This window comes from Halictus rubicundus, unplaced genomic scaffold (assembly GCF_050948215.1).
Source record: "Halictus rubicundus isolate RS-2024b unplaced genomic scaffold, iyHalRubi1_principal scaffold0067, whole genome shotgun sequence".
Taxonomy (NCBI): domain Eukaryota; kingdom Metazoa; phylum Arthropoda; class Insecta; order Hymenoptera; family Halictidae; genus Halictus; species Halictus rubicundus.
In genome coordinates, this window is record NW_027488608.1 from 210,428 (window position 1) to 219,576 (window position 9,149).

Genomic DNA, 9,149 nt, shown 5'->3' on the forward strand with positions numbered 1-9,149 from the left:
CTATCCAATCCCCTATCCTATCCTCTATCGTCCCCTATCCTCTATCCTATCCAATCCCCTATCGGATCCTCTATCCTACCCTATCATCAATCCTATCCTATCCTCAATCCTATCCTATCCTCTATCCTATCCTATCCTCTATGCTATCCTATCCTCTATCCTATCCAATCCCCTATCGGATCCTCTATCCTATCCTATCCTCAATCCTATCCTATCCTCAATCCTATCCTATCCTCTATGCTATCCCATCCTCTATCCTATACAGTGCTCTATCCTATCCTATCCTCAATCCTATCCTATCCTCTATCCTATCCTATCCTGTATCCTATCCTATGCTCTATCCTACCCTTTCCTCTATCCTATCCTATCCTCTATTCTATCCTATCCTCCATCGTCTCCTGTCCTCTATCCTATCCAATCCCCTATCCTATCCTCTATCGTCTCCTATCCTCTATCCTATCCAATCCCCTATCGGATCCTCTATCCTATCCTATCCTTTATCCTATCCTATCCTTTATCCTATCCTATCCTCAATCCTATCTTATCCTCTCTCCTATCCTATCCTCTATCCTATCCTCTATCCTATCCTATCCTCTATCCTATCCTATACTGTATCCTATCCTATCCTCTATCCTATCCTATCCTCTATCCTATGCTATCCTCAATCCTATCCTATCCTCTATCCTATCCTATCCTCTATCCTATCCTATCCTCTATGCTATCACATCCTCTATCCTATACTATGCTCTATCCTATCCTATCCTCTATGCTATCCCATCCTCTATCCTATCCTATGCTCTATCCTCAATCCTATTCTCTATCCTAGCCTATCCTCTATCCTATCCTATACTCTAACCTATCCTATCCTCTATCCTATCCTATACTCTATCCTATCCTATCCCATCCAATCCCCTATCCTATCCTCTATTCGACCCTATCCTCTATCCTATCGTATCCTCTATACTATCGTATCCTCTATCCTATCGTGTCCTCGATCCTACAATATCATCTATCCTATCCTATTCTCTATCGCATCCTATCCGCTATCGTCTCCTGTCCTCTATCCTGTCCAATCCCCTATCCTATTCTCTATCGTCAACTATCCTATATCCTATCCAATCCCCTATCCGCTCCTCTATATTATCCTCTTTACCATCCTGTTCTCTATCCTATACTATCCTCTATCGTATCCTATCCTCTATCCTATCCAATCCCCTATCCTATCCTCTATCGTCTCCTATCCTCTATCCTATCCAATCCCCTATCGGATACTCTATCCTATCCTATCCTCAATCCTATCCTATCCTCAATCCTATCCTATCCTCTATCCTATCATATCCTCTATGCTATCCCATCCTCTATCCTATACTATGCTCTATCCTATCCTATCCTCTATCCTATCCTATCCTCTATCCTATCCTATCCTCAATCCTACCCTATCCTCTATCCTATCCTATCCTATCCAATCCCCTATCCTATCCTCTATTCGACCCTATCCTCTATCCTATCGTATCCTCTATACTATCGTATCCTCTATCCTATCGTGTCCTCGATCCTATAATATCATCTATCCTATCCTATTCTCTATCGTATCCTATCCGCTATCGTCTCCTGTCCTCTATCCTGTCCAATCCCCTATCCTATTCTCTATCGTCAACTATCCTATATCCTATCCAATCCCCTATCCGCTCCTCTATATTATCCTCTTAACTATCCTGTTCTCTATCCTATACTATCCTCTATCGTATCCTATCCTCTATCCTATCCAATCCTCTAGCCTATCCTCTATCCTATCCTATCCTCTATCCTATCATATCCTCTATCCTATCATATCCTCTATCCTATCCTATCCTCTATCCTATCCTATACTCTATCCTATCCTTTCCCCTATCCTATCCTATCCTCCATCGTCTCCTGTCCTCTATCCTATCCAATCCCCTATCCTATCCTCTATCGTCTCCTATACTCTATCCTATCCAATCCCCTATCGGATCCTCTATCCTACCCTATCATCAATCCTATCCTATCCTCAATCCTATCCTATCCTCTATCCTATCCTATCCTCTATGCTATCCCATCCTCTATCCTATACTATCCTCTATCCTATCCTATCCTCTATCCTATCCTCTATCCTATCCTATCCTCTATCCTATCCAATCCTCTATCCTATCCTCTATCCTATCATATCCTCTATCCTATCCTATCCTCTATCCTATCCTATCCTCTATCCTATCCTATCCTCCATCCTATCCTATCCTCAATCCTATCCTTTCCTGTATCCTATCCAATCCTCTATCCTATCCTGTCCTCTATCCTATCCTATCCTCTATCCTATCCTATCCTCAATCCTACCCTATCATCTATCGTATCCTATCCTCTATGCTATCCCATCCTCTATCCTATACTATGCTCTATCCTATCCTATCCTCTATCCTATCCTATCCTCTATCCTATCCTATCCTCAATCCTATCCTATCCTCTATCCTATCCTATCCTCTATGCTATCCCATCCCCTATCCTATCCTATCCTCTATCCTATCCTATCCTCAATCCTATCTTATCCTCTCTCCTATCCTATCCTCTATCCTATCCTCTATCCTATCCTCTATCCTATCCTATCCTCTATCCTATCCTATAATGTATCCTATCCAATCCCCTATCCTATCCTCTATCGTCTCCTATCCTCTATCCTATCCTATCCTCTATCCTATCCAATCCTCTATCCTATCCTCTATCCTATCCTATCCTCTATCCTATCCTATCCTCAATCCTATCCTATCCCCAATCCTATCATATCCTCTATCCTATCCTATACCCTATCCTATCCTATCCTCTATACTATCCTATCCTCTATCCTATCCTATACTCTATCCTATCCTATCCTATCCAATCCCCTATCCTATCCTCAATCCTATCCTATCCTCTATCCTATCCTATCCTCTATCCTATCCTATACTCTATCCTATCGTATACTCTATCCTATACTCTATCCTATCGTATACTCTATCCTATCGTCTATCCTATCCTATCCTCTATCCTATCCTATCCTCTATCCTATCCTATCCTCTATCCTATCCTATCCTCTATTCTATCCTATCCTCCATCGTCTCCTGTCCTCTATCCTATCCAATCCCCTATCCTATCCTCTATCGTCTCCTATCCTCTAGCCTATCCAATCCCCTATCGGATCCTCTATCCTATCCTATCCTCAATCCTATCTTATCCTGTCTCCTATCCTATTCTCTATCCTATCCTCTATCCTATCCTATCCTCTATCCTATCCTATCCTCTATCCTATCCTATACTGTATCCTATCCTCTATCCTATCCTATCCTCTATCCTATCTTATCCTCTACCCTATCCTATCCTCTATCCTATCCTATCCTCTATCCTATCCTATCCTGTATCCAATCCCCTATCCTATCCTATCCTCTATCCTATACTATGCTCTATCCTATCCTATCCTCTATCCTATCCTATCCTCAATCCTATCCTATCCTCTATCCTATCCTATCCTCTATGCTATCCCATCCCCTATCCTATCCTATCCTCTATCCTATCCTATCCTCAATCCTATCTTATCCTCTCTCCTATCCTATCCTCTATCCTATCCTCTATCCTATCCTATCCTCTATCCTATCGTATAATGTATCCTATCCAATCCCCTATCCTATCCTCTATCGTCTCCTATCCTCTATCCTATCCTATCCTCTATCCTATCCAATCCTCTATCCTATCCTCTATCCTATCCTATCCTCTATCCTATCCTATCCTCAATCCTATCCTATCCTCAATCCTATCATATCCTCTATCCTATCCCATCCTCTATCCTATCCTATCCTCTATCCTATCCAATCGCCTATCGGATCCTCTATCCTATCCTATCCTCAATCCTATCCTATCCTCAATCCTATCCTATCCTCTATCCTATCCTATCCTCTATGCTATCCCATCCTCTATCCTATACAGTGCTCTATCCTATCCTATCCTCTATCCTATCCTATCCTCTATTCTATCCTATCCTCCATCGTCTCCTGTCTTCTATCCTATCCAATCCCCTATCCTATCCTCTATCGTCTCCTATCCTCTATCTTATCCAATCCCCTATCGGACCCTCTATCCTATCCTATCCTCTATCCTATCCTATCCTCTATCCTATCCTATCCTCTATCCTATCCTATCCTCTATCGTATCCTATCCTCAATCCTATCCTATCCTCAATCCTATCCTATCCTCTATCCTATCCTATCCTCTATCCTATCCTATCCTCTATCCTATCCTCTATCCTATCCTATCCTCTATCCTATCCTATATTGTATCCTATCATATCCTCTATCCTATCCTATCCTCTATCCTATCCTATCCTCTATCCTTTCCTTTCCCCTATCCTATCCTATCCTCTATTCTATCCTATCCACCATCGTCTCCTGTCCTCTATCCTATCCAATCCCCTATCCTATCCTCTATCGTCTCCTATCCTCTATCCTATCCAATCCCCTATCGCATCCTCTATCCTATCCTATCCTCTATCCTATCCTATACTGTATCCTATCCTCTATCCTATCCTATCCTCTATCCTATCTTATCCTCTACCCTATCCTATCCTCTATCCTATCCTATCCTCTATCCTATCCTATCCTGTATCCAATCCCCTATCCTATCCTATCCTCTATCCTATACTATGCTCTATCCTATCCTATCCTCTATCCTATCCTATCCTCAATCCTATCCTATCCTCTATCCTATCCTATCCTCTATGCTATCCCATCCCCTATCCTATCCTATCCTCTATCCTATCCTATCCTCAATCCTATCTTATCCTCTCTCCTATCCTATCCTCTATCCTATCCTCTATCCTATCCTATCCTCTATCCTATCGTATAATGTATCCTATCCAATCCCCTATCCTATCCTCTATCGTCTCCTATCCTCTATCCTATCCTATCCTCTATCCTATCCAATCCTCTATCCTATCCTCTATCCTATCCTATCCTCTATCCTATCCTATCCTCAATCCTATCCTATCCTCAATCCTATCATATCCTCTATCCTATCCCATCCTCTATCCTATCCTATCCTCTATCCTATCCAATCGCCTATCGGATCCTCTATCCTATCCTATCCTCAATCCTATCCTATCCTCAATCCTATCCTATCCTCTATCCTATCCTATCCTCTATGCTATCCCATCCTCTATCCTATACAGTGCTCTATCCTATCCTATCCTCTATCCTATCCTATCCTCTATTCTATCCTATCCTCCATCGTCTCCTGTCTTCTATCCTATCCAATCCCCTATCCTATCCTCTATCGTCTCCTATCCTCTATCTTATCCAATCCCCTATCGGACCCTCTATCCTATCCTATCCTCTATCCTATCCTATCCTCTATCCTATCCTATCCTCTATCCTATCCTATCCTCTATCGTATCCTATCCTCAATCCTATCCTATCCTCAATCCTATCCTATCCTCTATCCTATCCTATCCTCTATCCTATCCTATCCTCTATCCTATCCTCTATCCTATCCTATCCTCTATCCTATCCTATATTGTATCCTATCATATCCTCTATCCTATCCTATCCTCTATCCTATCCTATCCTCTATCCTTTCCTTTCCCCTATCCTATCCTATCCTCTATTCTATCCTATCCACCATCGTCTCCTGTCCTCTATCCTATCCAATCCCCTATCCTATCCTCTATCGTCTCCTATCCTCTATCCTATCCAATCCCCTATCGCATCCTCTATCCTATCCTATCCTCTATCCTATCTTTTCGTCAATCCTATCTTATCCTCTCTCCTATCCTATCCTCTATCCTATCCTCTATCCTATCCTATCCTCTATCTTATCCTATACTGTATCCTATCCTATCCTCTATCCTATCCTATCCTCTATCCTATCCTATCCTCTATCCTATCCTATCCTCTATCCTATGCTATCCTCAATCCTATCCTATCCTCTATCCTATGCTATCCTCAATCCTATCCTATCCTCTATCCTATCCTATCCTCTATGCTATCCCATCCTCTACCCTATCCTATGCTCTATCCTCAATCCTATTCTCTATCCTATCATATCCTCTATCCTATCCTATACCCTATCCTATCCTATCCTCTATACTATCCTATCCTCTATCCTATCCTATACTCTATCCTATCCTATCCTATCCAATCCCCTATCCTATCCTCAATCCTATCCTATCCTCTATCCTATCCTATCCTCTATCCTATCCTATCCTCTATCCTATCCTATACTCTATCCTATCGTATACTCTATCCTATCGTCTATCCTACCCTATCCTCTATCCTATCCTATCCTCTATCCTATCCTATCCTCTATCCTATCCTATCCTCTATTCTATCCTATCCTCCATCGTCTCCTGTCCTCTATCCTATCCAATCCCCTATCCTATCCTCTATCGTCTCCTATCCTCTAGCCTATCCAATCCCCTATCGGATCCTCTATCCTATCCTATCCTCAATCCTATCTTATCCTGTCTCCTATCCTATTCTCTATCCTATCCTCTATCCTATCCTATCCTCTATCCTATCCTATACTGTATCCTATCCTCTATCCTATCCTATCCTCTATCCTATCCTATCCTCTACCCTATCCTATCCTCTATCCTATCCTATCCTCTATCCTATCCTATCCTCAATCCTACCCTATCCTCTATCGTATCCTATCCTCTATGCTATCCCATCCTCTATCCTATACTATGCTCTATCCTATCCTATCCTCTATCCTATCCTATCCTCTATCCTATCCTATCCTCAATCCTATCCTATCCTCTATCCTATCCTATCCTCTATGCTATCCCATCCCCTATTCTATCCTATCCTCTATCCTATCCAATCCTCTATCCTATCCTCTATCCTATCCTATCCTCTATCCTATCCTATCCTCTATTCTATCCTTTCCCCAATCCTATCCTATCCTCTATTCTATCCTATTCTCCATCGTCTCCTGTCCTCTATCCCATCCAATCCCCTATCCTATCCTCTATCGTCTCCTATCCTCTATCCTATTCAATCCCCTATCGGATCCTCTATCCTATCCTATCCTCAATCCTATCCTATCCTCAATCCTATCCTATACTCTATCCTATCCTATCCTCTATCCTATCCTATCCTCTATCCTATCCTATCCTCTATCCTATCCTATCCTCTATCCTATCCAATCCCCTATCGGATCCTCTATCCTATCCTATCCTCAATCCTATCCTATCCTCTATCCTATCCTATCCTCTATCCTATCCTATCCTGTATCCAATCCCCTATCCTATCCTATCCTCTATCCTATCCTATCCTCCATCCTATCCTATCCTCAATCCTATCCTTTCCTGTATCCTATCCAATCCTCTATCCTATCCTGTCCTCTATCCTATCCTATCCTCTATCCTATCCTATCCTCTATCCTATCCTATCCTCAATCCTACCCTATCCTCTATCGTATCCTATCCTCTATGCTATCCCATCCTCTATCCTATACTATGCTCTATCCTATCCTATCCTCTATCCTATCCTATCCTCTATCCTATCCTATCCTCAATCCTATCCTATCCTCTATCCTATCCTATCCTCTATGCTATCCCATCCCCTATCCTATCCTATCCTCTATCCTATCCTATCCTCTATCCTATCCTATGCTCTATCCTACCCTTTCCTCTATCCTATCCTATCCTCTATTCTATCCTATCCTCCATCGTCTCCTGTCCTCTATCCTATACTATCCTCTATCCTATCCTATCCTCAATCCTATCCTATCCTCTATGCTATCCCATCCTCTATCCTATACTATGCTCTATCCTATCCTATCCTCTATCCTATCCTATCCTCTATCCTATCCTATCCTCAATCCTATCCTATCCTCTATCCTATCCTATCCTCTATGCTATCCCATCCCCTATCCTATCCTATCCTCTATCCTATCCTATCCTATACTGTATCCTATCCTATCCTCTATCCTATCCTATCCTCTATCCTATGCTATCCTCAATCCTATCCTCTATGCTATCCCATCCTCTATCCTATCCTATGCTCTATCCTCAATCCTATTCTCTCTCCTATCATATCCTCTATCCTATCCTATACCCTATCCTATCCTATCCTCTATCCTATCCTATACTCTATCCTATCCCATCCTCTATCCTATACTATGCTCTATCCTATCCTATCCTCTATCCTATCCTATCCTCTATCCTATCCTATCCTCAATCCTATCCTATCCTCTATCCTATCCTATTTTTTTTTTCTTTTTTTTTTTTTCCGAGGAGGTAATCTCGTTACGGATACCCGAACCCCCCCGGGGGGGGGGGTGGTCCGGGTTATGTGGGACTCCTCGGCTGGTTGGTGCAACGCCGAGTATACCCACTAACTCCTCCCCGTCCGTCCCTAGACTCCTGGGGGCACCCGTGCTCTGCGCGCGCATGTCAATCCGGTGTGCCCCCGCCTTAGCATACCACCCAGGGGGGGACGCGGCCCCCTCCCGTACCTACTCTATCCGAAGGCACCACGCAACGGACGACGTGGCGCCTTCCCCCCTGTTAGGCCGCCCGATGAGCATCCGAGCCCCCGCTCGAGATGCCCGGCGGCCTCCGGGGACGCCGTTGGTGACCGAGTGTAAGGGGATATCCGATCCCCCGCCTCGAGATCATCAAGGGCGTCCCCGCTCGCGTCAGAGGCGTCGCAACGGGGGTACGCCCCCGGGGCGTACCCTGCGCCGCCTCCCCCCCCTTCGGCCGGGATCGTGATTACGCTCCCGATCCCGTTCCGCAGCCTCCTTCCGCAGCATAACCCGCTCGCAGAAGGAAGCGAACCCCCTCCACGCCTCCTCGCCACCGGCTGCCGCAGCGACGACAGCCGGGAGCGAGAGGTCGTGGCCCACCGCGCGCCGCAGGGCACGGCGCTCTCCCCCCCATGCCGGACACTCCTCCAGAGTGTGTTGCGCCGTGTCCCGCGGCTCGCCGCAGTGGTGACACGCCTCCTCGGTCTCCCTCCCGATGCGACACAGGTAGTCGCCGAAGCACCCGTGCCCGCTCATCACCTGCGTCACACGGTAGGAGACCCTATGCCCCATCCATCCCCTGTTCCATTGATCGAACACCGGGAGGATGGCCCGAACGGCCCGCCTCTCGCCCTCCCTCG